Here is a 15,231-nt window from a genome sequence, read left to right as displayed (position 1 = left end):
TGGACCAGTCGTCTAAGGCGCCGCGATTCGCTGTGCAGAGTTGCGTCCCTTGGACACGCCAGAAACCTATGATTGTGGGTTCGAATCCCGGTTCGCCCCGATTATGTTTCTAGGTTTGTCAGCACCATACCCGTGCTCTCGGGTTTCACCAAAGTGGTAAACGTCCGAGACCTGCATCACTTCGGGCTTTCCTCCCACATTAAGCTGACCCGCCGTGATAAAACTGGAATACTGTTAAAAGCGGCGTTAAACCCAACTCACTCACTCACTCACTGACGACAAGCTCACCTTGGTCCTTCTACAAATCACTTCATACTAGTAGGAAGTGGCGCGTCACAACGAGCTGAAAAGGTACAGATCAACTCATAATATGCATTGGTTCGTTACAGCTGGAGCTGAAACATTGGAGACCAACTCATTATATGAAGTGGTGCGTCACAACTGGAGCTGAAACAATGGAGACCAACTCATTATATGAAGTGGTGCTCACAACTGGAGCTGAAACATTGGAGACCAACTCATATGAAGTGGTGCGTCACAACTGGAGCTGAAACATTGGAGACCAACTCATTATATGAAGAGGTGCTCACAACTGGAGCTGAAACACCAACTCATTATATGAAGTGGTGCGTCACAACTGGAGCTGATACACTGGAGACCAAGTCATTATATGAAGTGGTGCTCACAACTGGAGCTGAAACATAAGAGACCAACTAAAATGAAGTGGCGCATCACAACATGAGCAAAAACATTTGAGACCAATACATGATATGAAGTGTTTGTTTGTTTGTTGTTTAACGCCGTTCTCAGCAATATTCCAGCTATATGACGGCGATCTGTAAATAATCGAGTGGTGCGTCACAACGGGAAATAAAACATTAGAGAGCAACGAATTAAACGAAGTGGTGCATCACTACTGCAACTGAAACACTAGACTCCAACCCATTATATGAAGTGGTGCATCGCAACTGGAGATGAAACATATGAGAACAACTCAATACATGAAGTGGTGCATCACAACTGGAGCTACAACACTAGAGACCAACTCATTATACCAGGAAGTGGCGCTTCTCAAATGATTCTGAAACATTGAAAGACCAACTCATTAAAATAGGATTTTGCATGTCTGAACTGGATCTAAAACATTAAAAGACTAAATCATCGTTAATGGAGGTGGTACATTTCAATATAGACTATAGTTTTGATTTTGTTTTTGAAATGATCCTATGGTAGTGAAACGCAAATCGTTATAAATCTCTACAAAAGTTACTTGCCGGAACGGGTATGCACAACAGAGATCCATAACACGAAATCTTTGCATTGACTATTGTGCTTAATAATGGCCAAACGGAGTCAGTGTATCTGTTCATTTGAACCGGAAGCTGAGAGCTTTTTAATATCTATCAGTATATGTGCTCTTGAGATCAGACTTCCCGACGACCTCAGCTGACACTACAACTGCCTTTCTACGGTAACTGGGGTATCATTGGGTGTGGACAGCACCCGCAACTCATTCTTACACTTCACCATGAATGCGGAAGGTTATACTTTCTCCACTACTCGGAACATTCGGACCAGCAAAATACACCCCTATATCTACTGACCACATTCTTCACAGAGAAAGTCCAGCATAACATGGCTTTCTCAGAATGGAGCCCACATGACCACGGACAGTTGCAATGTGTAACCCATGTCCAGGCACCTTGGTCGTCTAGGTATAACCTACAATTGCAGAAGGACATGCCTACATTCAGTCAACGTCACTGTGACTATAGAAACTATATGAAGTTAAAGTAGCGCCGAGTTTAAAGCATCATATTGAAAAAATATGATTCTGTCTGGAAAAATAATCTGCTTCGTCTAAGTGATGCGTCTCAACTGGACATAAATCATAAAAAACAGCTCATACTAGTAGGAAGCGGCGCGTCACAACTGGAGCTGAAACATTTGAGAACAACTCATTATATGAAGTGGCGCATCACAACTGGAGCTGAAACATTAGAGACTAACTCTTATGAAGTGGTGCGTCACAACTGGGGCTGAACCTGGGCTTGACTGGATTTGGGGGCTTTAACGTCTACTTCACAGTTAATGTATTTCGTAGACGGGGTAGGTGGGGAATGATAAATATGAATACTATTATAAATATAGATAAATCACCATACCCCAAAAAACTATAACTGAAGGGGTAAAAACTGATAACACGTATGTCTATAATGTTTTCATATAATGTATTCATAATTAAGAATGATATCTTTAGTTATTATTACAAGAGAGGGTATAGATGGTTTAATGAATTTGGAAGAGTTGTTAATAATTTAAAACACAAAATTATAGTATGACAACTAAAACAGCTCCTACTACCCTAATATAGTATTAACGATGCATATATATAAAGTATAGCATAATGGGTTATAAATGTATTACAGATAAGCTGTAATTAGATATTGGACCTACTGAAGAAAGAATAAAGGAATAAGAGCCTAGCCTAAGTCTATAATCGCTGGGGTGGGGAGTCGTGGTGGCGAGGTAGGGAAGCGATTATTGCAGTGAGCAGTGTTATCGTGTCCTTGACATTGACATTTGGCTGAGTAATTGATGTTCTTTGTTAGTGTTAAGGATAAGTGGAATTTCGCGCGCGGACGAAGAATACAGTTCGCGCTGGATATTTCGATCCCGATTCTAAATGGGAAAAGGTTTGCTTACATTATGAGATATTGAAGCAGAGTTTATTTGGGATGTTCTAAAATTTGTCCCTGAGTTTAGCATTAAGAAGGAAATTGAAAATGGAGTTGTATATTGCTGGAGGGTTGAATAGTAAGGAAATGTTGTGCTGATAGTGAGATGGGATAGAGTAATACTAGTTGAGGGTGGAAAGTGCTATAAAGTGGACAGCGGTTAAAAATGTGATCTAGATCTGCGGAAATGAGGCAGTTTGTACAGTAACCATTTAGATGTCTGTTTTGCTTAAATAAATTATAGTTAAGATGTGTATTGCCACTGATAATAGGGGATATTATTTTATAAAAAAAAGGTCGAATTGTTAAAAATTGTGGCATTTATAGATAGGTTTATGAAATATAGTCTTAATCCAGGTTAATCCAGTAGAAATTTTGAATTTTGATGGATTGTTTTATTTAAGATTTCAGCTCGGATTTGGAAGTGTGAAAATCAATGGATGGTGATGGATGAGTCATGGCTACTTTAGTTGCTATGTCTGAAATGTTGTTACCAGGTCTGTTGGATTGGTCAGGTACCCACTGTAGACTTATAGATTTATTTTCTGATTTTAATTCTGAAATGAAATGTAATGATGTTGTATATTAAGTCGGGTCGGGTTTTGGAATATTTGTTTTGAATTTGTTTTAATGAGCCAAGAGGGTCTGAAATAATTAGAGAGATGTTTTGTTTAAGGGGTTTTACTAGATGGAGGGCTGTAAGTGTGGCTCATAGTTCAGCAGTATTAGTAGTAGTATAATTTTTATAATGATAATTAGGGGTTATTGGTTTGGCCTAGTCTACATGGATACCTAGTCCTGTGTTATTGTTCTTATCTTGTGAGGCGTCAGAGTATATGTGTGTGGGGGGTGGCCAGTTGGTATGTATGTGGTTAAAATTAATGATGGATTTTTCTGTAGGGGAGATGTTGGGTTGCGTATGTAGTACACTGTGTAGTGAGGTTTCTGTTTCTGGTGCTGGTTGATCAAGTATATGATGTTTGGGTGGGGGAGTGTGTTTAATGTTGGTGGGATTGTGGGTATGTAATAGTTTGTATAGGTGAGTAAGGTATGGGGCTTTTTCTTGGTGGGTTTTGAATATTTTTATTGTGATATTTTTGTGTGAGTGTTTTGTATATTGGGTTATGTTGGGCCCCAGCCCTGTACTTTAAGCTCGATTGATGTCTGTGGTGTGTGATTGAGAGTGTGCCTGTCATAAGTAATAGTGTATTGTGGGCAGTACCAGTCCTGGTACCTGTGGCTATGATTTATACTTGTAATGCCACTTAGGACCGGAGCGGCATAATCTATTTTGATTGTATTTGTGTTATATTTATACAAGGAAGTGTTTGCTTGCCTATCCCCAGTCAGTTCCTCTGATGGCTATCATTAGGTTTAAGTCTTTTTCGCAAGAGTGGGCCAGTTTTGAAATATGGGGAGTCCAGGAGGGGTGTTGGTCAAATGTGACTCCTAGAAATTTTGCTTCTTTTTGAAATGTGATTTCTTCATTGTTAATTTGAAAGCCCCAATAAGCAGACCATTTCTGAATACTGTTAAGTGCAGACTGTATTTTGGTTTTAATTAGGTTTGATGAAGATGAGAATGTCCAGAAGGAAATGTCGACTGCAAATTTTGCTTTTGACATATTATTGTTTTTAATATTTTTTGGAAAAATGTCATCAATCATGAAATTAAATAATGTCGGCGACAATATGCTACCTTGTGGGGTGCCATTTTCTTATGGTCGGGTATCTGATAATGTTTCAAGGGATTTAACTGTGATATTTCTGTCTGTTAGGAAAGAGTGTATGATATATAAAATTCTCCCATTAATGGCTTTCATTTCTAATTTTTTAATGAGGCCATTCTGCCAAACCATATCGAAATCTTTGCTGTTTGTGTCATGTATTTGGTCTATGTCTGTTTGGTTGCATAGTTTTGTAAATAGTTGCCAGTTAACTTTTTTAAAATAAAATTTTATTAAATTGTTATGAAAGTATAATCGCATACCGGAGCAGTTACAAAATGGCGAAGTGAGTGTTTTTGAAATGACGTAGTACATATGACGTCACTTGAGAAAGAAAACAAAGACGATAACAAGCGGAAGAATTTGTTTGACAACAAGGCCACGTGTTATCGTTGTGGTTGTTGCGTATCATAAAGTGAAGGGTGTTAAATTATTACAGAGTCACAGAGTGTTTGATTAATATTATGATTGTAACTTAGTGTGACTATGTAAAGTTGAATGCGTGTGCGTGTATGAATGGATGAGAGTGAACACATGATGTACATAGGATACTTTGGTAGGCTTGGAATTAAAATTAAGATTATAAGTTAAGGTCAGGCGAGCCAATAACACCATTTAGCTAAATATTGCTGAATTACATTATATAAAGTGGCGCGACACCACTGGATCTAAAACAGGAAAGGTACAAAGTCACAGTGACTATATCGAAACTTTATGGAGTTAAAGTAACGCCGGGATTAACCATAACATTGAAACATTCGAAACTAACATATGAAGTGGCGCATCACAATCGGAGCTACAACACTATAGAGACCAACTCATTATCTTGAAGAAAATGATTCTGTCCGGAAAAATAATCTGCTTCTTCTTAGCTCAGACATTAAATGACCAACACATAATAATAATAATAGTAATAAGATTGGGCACATCTCAACTGGATCTGAAACATTAGAGGGCATAACATTAAACTGGGAGGTGGCGCATCTCAACTGGAGCTAAAACATTAGCGAACATCACATTATACTAGGATGTGCCGCATCTCAACTGGAGCTAAAGTATTAGAGACCAGCCCATTATATGAACTAGAGGCCACACACCTGGAGCTAAAGTATTAGAGACCAGCCCTTTATATGACCTAGTGCCACACACCTGGAGCTAAAGTATTAGAGACCAGCCCATTATATGACCTAGTGCCACACACCTGGAGCTAAAGTATTAGAGACCAGTCCATTATATGAACTAGTGCCACACACCTGGAGCTAAAGTATTAGAGACCAGCCCATTATATGAACTAGTGCCACACACCTGGAGCTAAAGTATTAGAGACCAGCCCATTATATGAACTAGTGCCACACACCTGGAGCTAAAGTATTAGAGACCAAGCCATTATATGAACTAGTGCCACACACATGGTGCTAAAGTATTAGAGACCAGCCCATTATATGACCTAGTGCCACACACCTGGAGCTAAAGTATTAGAGACCAGCCCAGTATATGAACTAGTGCCACACACCTGGAGCTAAAGTATCAGAGACCAGCCCATTATATGAACTAGTGCCACACACCTGGTGCTAAAGTATTAGAGACCAGCCCATTATATGAACTAGTGCCACACCCCTGGAGCTAAAGTATTAGAGACCAGCCCAATATATGAACTAGTGCCACACACCTGGAGTTAAAGTATCAGAGACCAGCCCATTATATGAACTAGTGACACACACCTGGAGCTAAAGTATTAGAGACCAGCCCATTATATGAACTAGTGCCACACACCTGGAGCTATAGTATTAGAGACCAGACCATTATATGAACTAGTGCCACACACCTGGAGCTAAAGTATTAGAGACCAGCCCATTATATGAACTAGTGCCACACACCTGGAGCTAAAGTATTAGAGACCAACCCGTTATATGAACTAGTGCCACACATCTGGAGCTAAAGTATTAGAGACCAGCCCATTATATGAACTAGTGCCACACACCTGGAGCTAGAGTATTAGAGACCAGCCCATTATATGAACTAGTGCCACACACCTGGAGCTAAAGTATTAGAGACCAGACCATTATATGAACTAGTGTCACACACCTGGAGCTTAAGTATTAGAGACCAGCCCATTATATGACCTAGTGCCACACACCTGGAGCTAAAGTATTAGAGACCAGCCCATTATATGACCTAGTGCCACACACTTGGAGCTAAAGTATTAGAGACCAGCGCCTTATGACAGGAGACCAAGTCATTATAGGAAGTGGCGCGTCACACCTGTAGCTGAAACGTTAGAGATGAACTCATTGTATGAAATGAGGCGTCACAACTGGACCTGAAACATTAGAGTCTAACTCATTATATGAATTGGCGCGTCACAACTAGGGCTGAAACATTAGAGACCACGGACTAGATTTTCGAAGGGATCTTAGATACGATTAATCTTAACAACTTACGTTCAAATATAAGATATCTCAAGTTTAAGGGATGTTACGATCCCTATCAGAAAAGTCATTTGTGTTAGAGATTGAAAAAGCGGGGTGTTTTCCAGTGATGTCACGGGTATGTCACAGCTGCTGATAACAACAACAACATGGAGAAATGACACGGAATTCAAAATCACATTTTCAGGTCACACTGTTTAACACGCAACTTTTTGAGTGACAGTCCGTTCAATGCTACATATGTCCAATATGTAGACGTTTTGTTCCTATGACAAATGATACCATGACTACCCGGACACAAATAGTGAGTGAGTGAGTGAGTATGGTTTTACGCCGCTTTTTGCAATATTCCAGCAATATCATGGCGGGGGACACCAGAAATGGGCTTCACACATTGTACCCATGTCGGGAATCGAACCCGGGTCTTCGGCGTGACGAGCGAAGGCTTTGCTATGCAGAGGCATTTTTCAAACCCAATAAATGTTATAATCAATAAGTGTATTGTTAGAGTACTGTCGGAAATGCTAGAAAACTGATTTTTGCCTGTTAAAAAAGGATATAATTTTTTTACAGACTGGTGTTATTGAATATCGAGTAACTACCGATCGTCCTACCTGCGGTTTGAAGTATTTCAGTCAAAAGGAGTCCTATCGACAAGTTTAAAGGAGACAAATTCGAACAAAAACAGGAAGTTTACATTTATTCTAAGTCCAATGATGGCAGTCTGAAACGGACTATAGAAATATGCGCACGTGACTCCGTTATAATGATAATAATGTAGTCTTCATAAAACATGTAATCCACACACAAAAATCATTTTGAGAAAATTCTAGATGTGCATCCTCTAAAATAACAAAATGACGCTGCGTTTGTTTTGTTAACGTTGCTCCCATGATGCATGTTACATTACACTTGCATAGTCATAACCACGGTACACGATATGGAGTCTGTACTGGGAAATGTATACAAGTTCTTTACACTTTAGAGAGATAGAGGGAAAACATTTATTAATTTAGATAGGGTGAATTACCAAACTGCCCAAGCTATATGGTTTTCAATTCATACCATAAAGTCTACCGTATGATAAATAAACCAAACAGGTATAGGGGTGTTCTCAAAAACAAAACTGGGACGTAAAAGGATATTAGACAGCTTTGATACAGGGTGATTAGGCGTAAAGTGTACAAGCTTTATGAGCAGAAGGTAACCCTGACTTGCAGTAGAATTTAGGAGGAATAAAAAATACAGTTAATGTTAACTGCACTAACTATTGACCTCCAAGAGATGGGATTTCTATACACTGCGCGTGGCGATGACCGAGCACTTTTTAGGGGAAAATATTCCATCCTGTCTATGAGGTCACATTATCTCCGCACCATTCATAACTATCACAGTCAGGGCGTCCAGATAATTTACCTTGATGAATCATTCCATTAAACATAATTCTTAAAACATGTCTTTAAAATGAGGAATGTGTAACTTGATTTAAAATCTGATGATGTACATCACGTGACAATGTTCATATCCAATCTGCATTGTACTATGGGCCTTGATGCCTAAAATACTGAATAAACTGTCATTCCACTAACTACCTGTGGCTATCGGCAGATGGACAAAAAGCATCCATAGACCATCAGGTGAAGGTAATCGTGTCATTGTTTTGCACGAGGCAACCCATGATATGGGGCTTTTTGATGGATGTGTGCTTGTTTTCGATGCGAAAAAGAAAACTGGTGATTTTCATAAGGTAATTATACGAAGTGATGTGTTCATAGACTGGTTGGAACTTCAGCTATTGCCCATTTTAAACAAAGTCAGTGTCATTGTAATAGATAACGCCAGTTAATATAACGTCCGGGAATCGGATACTGTCGCCCAAACCATGAATAGTCTGATGGCGACCATACAGGAATATATGACATTGTCGACTTCAGACCATATGAAACGAAAGTTCAACTCATGGATAAAATTCGTCTGAATAAGAACCCTGTAAAGTACAGGACATATGTGCTGGTGGCACAACACGGTCACGTTGTCTTACGTACGCCAGTCAGACATTCAGTCAGCTCAACCCTGTTGTGTCTATCTTGGCTAAGTGTAAAGGGTTCGTGGCAAGACATAACACAACATTCAAAAGTACAGGACCCGTGTAGACCCGGGGTAGAATAGGTCTTCAGCATGCCGTAAAAGGCGACAATGCTTGTCGTAAAAGCCGACTAACGGGATCGGGTGGTCAGGCTCGCTGACTTGGTTGAAGCATGTCATCGATCCCAATTGCGTGGATCGATGCTCATGATATCAGTCACTGAATTGTCTGGTCCAGACTCGATTATTTACAGACCGCCGTCATATAGCTGGAACATTGCTGAGTTCGGCGTTAAACAACAAACCAACCAATCAGATTCATATACGTCATCAGCGGAGATAAATGCTACCTCACGAAATCATCTGTAGAACAAGAAATACTTCTGGATTCCAAAACCGCAACCTTCCTATACTAATCCCGTTTCAGAGCTCTTGATTATTCCATCATGTTTCCAAGCAAATATAATGCAGTACATATCCTAAATTGCTACCCCATCAACGCACATGTCAATTAAGTACAATAACAGCAATATTTTGAGACCAACCCCCAACTCGGTGACATTTACACCTGTGAGAATGCACGGGACGGTGTGAGGTCATCACCTCGGGACAGGTGTTAGGTAATTACCACACGAATATTTTCGAAGTTGATCATCATTTTACCTGTAAAAGTACATTTTAAGGGTGATCACAGAGTTAGTTAGGACAGGCTAGTTAAGGGCAATTTGCGTTATTTTGATATATGCTCTTTATAGTCCTATGACTTGTATTAATTAAATGAAGCCAGAAAAGCAGTTTTCTAGCATTTCCGACAGTACTTTACCACATTATTAGAATTGAAATAATGTGCAAAAAAGATACTTCACAATTTCCCTTCTAATGATCCTCTCGCGAGAGAGCAGAGCTTTATATAAACACATCGCGTACAAAGTCAAAGACGAAAGTAATTAAAGGACGTTATTCTAAATGACTATGACGAGACCTATGATCAAATAGCAGGTGTTCAGCATTTAAGATGCGTGTTCAGGTCTGATGTTACTTGATGTATTCTGGATCAGTTTCACAATTCTGCTTGTTTTTGTGTTTATGTCAAAAGACAAGTTTATTGAGAAATCACTAACATTATAACCAGGAAACACTCAAAACAAAAACTGTTCAGGAAGCAGCGCACCCACGAGCGAGTTACAAAGACAATGTAAGTTTCTTTTGTTATTTACGTATCCAATATATTTCACGAATAAACAAAGGACTCAAATACAATATCAAGCTATTTGTATTTAGATGGTGTAATTTTTTTTTAAACCTATCTAGATCCATAATTCTCATCAAAATTTGAAAGTGACACTTTCGTTCACAAAGGGAGATAATTAAGGAATTGTCAAGTTATGTTGTCTCATGCAACACGCTACACGTTAACGTAAACATATTTAATGTAGTCCTTTTCTATCCCTTTAAATTAAGTAGACATAATAAACTGATTTGTCTGATTTGATTTAAATTTGGCTGAGGAGCGAAATATCTACATTGCCATTGTGTAAAATCTATTCCAGAACTTAGTTCGATGACGCTTGACTTGTCTGAAAGCATTGCTGAGGGTCAATTATATACATGTAGTACTTGTCCGGTGACCCTATCCTTTACAATGATATTATTGTTTGAATGGTCTCAAGTATCTATATTTTGTGAATATAAAACGGGTAAATGTACACTTAAATTTTAAAAAGACCAACATCAATTATTATTTGGAAATCGGTACACTGAATACAAAATTCAAAGTTTATTGTTGTAAATCGTCTATTTTATATTGATCAGTAAATTTCATTCAATAAACATTTTCTGCGAAAATATATTGGAAAGTGAATTGTGGACAATGTTCAAAATATGTCACTTCTCTACGACATTTTAAACCCAAATGAGCATGGGAACCCCTTTTTTACTTGATTTTTCAAATCGCCATTCTCGAAAATACGATACGAAAATATGTGCTTAATATTTGCTCACAAAATATCAATAAATTGGTATATTTAATGGTATACATCTATGTCGTTAATCACCTCTTTTTAAAGAATGCAATTAATCAATAGACAATATTTTATCACTTGTAAAAAAATGTCTTTCAGTAATATAGATAACCTAGGTGTTGTTTTGAAAACGAAACCAAACACAATTACTTTTGCTAGAAAAACATTAAATATACTCTTTATACAACTATACTATACTGCCCCTGAGTTATCAATAATTTCACGGTCATTACTATAGAGCCTGCCGACACCTTCCGTTTTAATCCTTCCCAAAGTATCGAAAAGGTATGTTGTTTCACACTTCTTCAGCATGGACTCGGATAGAAATATATTGTAAGCTATCGATTCCATAGTCATGTGGATCGCTGTCGCGATTAAGAACATTTCTAACGTGATATCTTCGATGCTTCGTGTTTTTTCGAAGTGTCAGTTTGAATCACACAGTTTAACAAAATGAAATGTCAATCTTTGAACGTAAAGCAGATTATTTGTTTGAAAAATATCTATGGCAAAGTATGCCGCCATCTTGGATGAAGATAACATAAACTTACGACAGGTATGGGGCTATCTTAGATTTATGACAATCTTAAGATATCTTAGGGCTACGATAGTTTCGAAAACAGGCTACGATAACCTACGATTTCCTTACGATAACTTTACGATAATGTTAGGGCTAAGATCGTTTCGCAAAAAATCTAGCTCATTATTATAGAAGTGATGCGTCTTAGCTGGATACTGACACATTAAAAGACCAATTCATTTGAATAACCATAAAATTGAAAACGATATGTCTGTATCTGCATCGTCTAAGAGATCTAGATGGAACTCAACCTGAGCTAAAACATTAAAAGTATAACTCATTTTAATAGGAAGTGGCGCGTCGAACTTGTTATTGTAGGAAGTGGGATGTCACAACTGAAGCTAAACATACGAGACGAATTGATTATGATAGGGTTTCATGCATTTGAGCTGGAGCCTAAACATTAAAAGACGCACTCATTATGATTCATTCATTCACATTATTTCATGGTATAATCGGCCGTAGCAAGTACTATCAGCGACAGCGACAGCAACATCCCGGCATCAACATCAGCACAACGTCCGTCTCGCAAACAGCTTTCAACCTCCACCACTAAGTCTCCATCTAAAGCCTCCGACCCTACCACAATCCAACAAAGTCCTGTCCGCATTCTTCTTCAAATAAATAAAAGCGACAATACCCTTACCACATTCAATATAAATTTCTGCTAAAAGCAGAGTCGAATGTACGATTCCGACTATGTCATGAGCATGTGTTTACGAATCACTCGAGAATAGGGATTATACCAGGTGTTCGCGAAAAGGTGAGCGTATCCTGCACCACCGGTGGCACCCGTCACAAACACATGTAAAGGCAAGTTAATTGTTCACCTGAAACAACTCGGGGACATAGCCCATGGAGCCAACTCTAAAACTCTTAAACTTACCAAGAGGATAAAAACATTAATATAAATTAATAAGCATCTACTTTCAAAATTTCAAAATTTGTATTACAAATTGTTAATCTATATTGACATAAATCCCTTCACACTAAAAGTATTACTAAATGGCACATTTTTTCTGACTCGACCCATTTCGACAAAATAAGTTCAAGAATTCACAGTCATTGCAGATCTAAACTCTGCAACTAAACACCACAGTGATCAATGTACACACTGCAAAACAACCGATGACCTTGACATCTGATATTTATATCACGATCAGTAACAAACTTCTGTTCGAGCTCTATACATCAAAACATAAAAATCAATCAAGCTTTACTCTTCAGACCATTTAATGCATCAACAGTCTTCTAAGCAATTTCAAATTTCATTATAATATACAGCCAATATTTTAGATTAATCTTTGACAAAACAAAATTCCAAACAAACCAATTGCCATATATATTGAATCTAAATTCGTTTTTTAAATATATTTGTATGCATGTAGATGTCGGTCAATGGGTGCAGGGGTTTAGCAAAGTCTCACCTTGTGAAGATTTGTTGATAAAAATTCCGGAGGAAAACGTGGCACCTAACCTCACCCCTCCCTATTTAGACACTTGTTCTAAGTTTGCCGTTGCTTACGGCGGACCAAACAACTACCTTCGTCGGAGTAGGACTGCTGAAAAGACGGAGCTAAACTCGTTTTTATTGCAATTAATGCTAAGTTTTACAGATATTAAACCAACACTTTGAAGGTTTCACAAAGAAAACAACATGTATTGATGTTACTACACCTTTCATAGCGGAGCTGGACAAGATAGAGCTGCAATGAATGGTTAAAATGGTCATTTCGCAGCAAATACTCTGTATGTATGCATATGTTGTTGGCCAATGGGAGGCGTTTGACAAATTACCTTGTGAAAATTTATTGAAAACAATAATTCGGTGTGTGTATAGTGTGCACGCGCGGGTTCGAATTCCGACATGGGTACAATGTGTGAAGCCCATTTCTGGCGTATTCATTCATTCATTCATTCATTCATTCTCTAAAAAAAACCTCTAATATATTAACACTGCATAATTGTGTTGGGGAAGCCGTTATGACGGCAACGAAACTGTTTTCTCTTGTTTACATCACTGGTGTTTTATGGAGAAATCAAGTTATAACGTTCGCCCCTGTGATAAAATCCGTGTGTGAAACCCATCTTTGGTCTTCCCGTCGTAATGCGGTAAAAATATAATTATAATTGTGTAATTGGTCAAGTTGAAAACACCAACATAGGTGTAAGAACATAAACAGAATTTAGAATCAATATGTTTTATGTATATGCTGTATTCTTACATAAAATAATATGCTTTATACATTAACGACATGGGACAATCTCCCCCATGCCCCTCCACACACACACACACGCACGCACGATGGCACAGTGACAGAGAAACGCTCTTACCGGCCTGGTGCCCTGGTACTGTTTTGTATCGACTAAAACATCACATCATCTGCGAATCGTTACACCCATATCGATTATTCGTTTACATAATTATTTGTTCACCAACAGATTGTTTAATTACATATTGCTGCACTTACCATGTCGTTTTCTTCAACGTCCTCTCCAGAGTGAAAACATACGGCAGGACAGGAAATCACGCTGAAAAATGTTTCTTCGTGAAATGTCTCCATAATGCACATGACATACCCAAGTTTTAAACGTAGCGTTCAAAGTAGCGCGTGAATGATATAAACATGAGAAATAGGGGTCTAAACCCATTGTAATCTCGATTTTAAATGAATTCTATACAGCTTGTTGAAATTAATTTAACATGCACCGGTGCATTGAAAAAGTAAGCGTCGTCTGCTTCGATCCTTCTGTCTGGATTACGCGCAGGAAAAACTCGTGCACCGGAAGTGTTTCCCGATTGGCTAAACTCGTACCCATGACATCACGTGACTATTCTGGTGAACACCTGCATGAAATATACAACACTTCTAACCTGATTTGACATTTGTTTATATAAATAATCTGAACCGACAAAGCCATTGGCGGTCCCGTTTGTCCAGCGAGGTTAAAGCGTTGACTCGTCACACCAATTAACCACATGGGTACACCATGTAGAGCCGATTTTGACGCCCCTCTCGGTGGTATGGCTTGATTTTGTTCCAAATTTCGCAAATGATTTTGTAATAATAAATGGTAATTTTTAGCGGTATTCATCATAATAAAATGGAGATGTAATACAGTGGATGGTAGACCATGAGTTGCCACTTCAATGCATTTTAATCATAATTATGATTATGAAAAGTGAATTATCAAAGAATTATGAACAATATGTATAAAGTACCACACAAGCAAAAACGTATTAATTGAGGGTCAAAGGAAAGTATACCGAGTTTGTATTTCATGTAATGGAAAATCATTGACAGAACTGTTGTTTAATTTGATTATGTCTATTTAACCATCTTTCATTCCTGCAACAGTTTGTGAAAAGTAATCTGTGTGAATCTTTTTGTGTAAAAATATATTGGTTCGATGAAGACAAGGGTAGGAAATGAACTTGCAACAACATAACCCCTAACATGTTTGAAATGTTATTAATTTATTCCGAAAAGAGCAAATTTATTGATTTTCAAGATAAGATATCAAAGATACCCATCAACGCAATTCATATGGTCGGTCCGTTAGAATGTATTAATTGAGAGTCAATTTTAAAGAAACCGTTCAGTTTTAAGTATCCCAGTATCCAGTGGTTCAGAGAATAATGGTGTGTGTG

The sequence above is a fragment of the Haliotis rufescens genome, unplaced genomic scaffold, assembly GCF_023055435.1.
Source record: "Haliotis rufescens isolate VD_foot unplaced genomic scaffold, xgHalRufe1.0.p SCAF_3, whole genome shotgun sequence".
NCBI classification, from domain to species: Eukaryota; Metazoa; Mollusca; class Gastropoda; order Lepetellida; family Haliotidae; genus Haliotis; species Haliotis rufescens.
Note: the sequence above shows the minus strand (reverse complement) of the source record.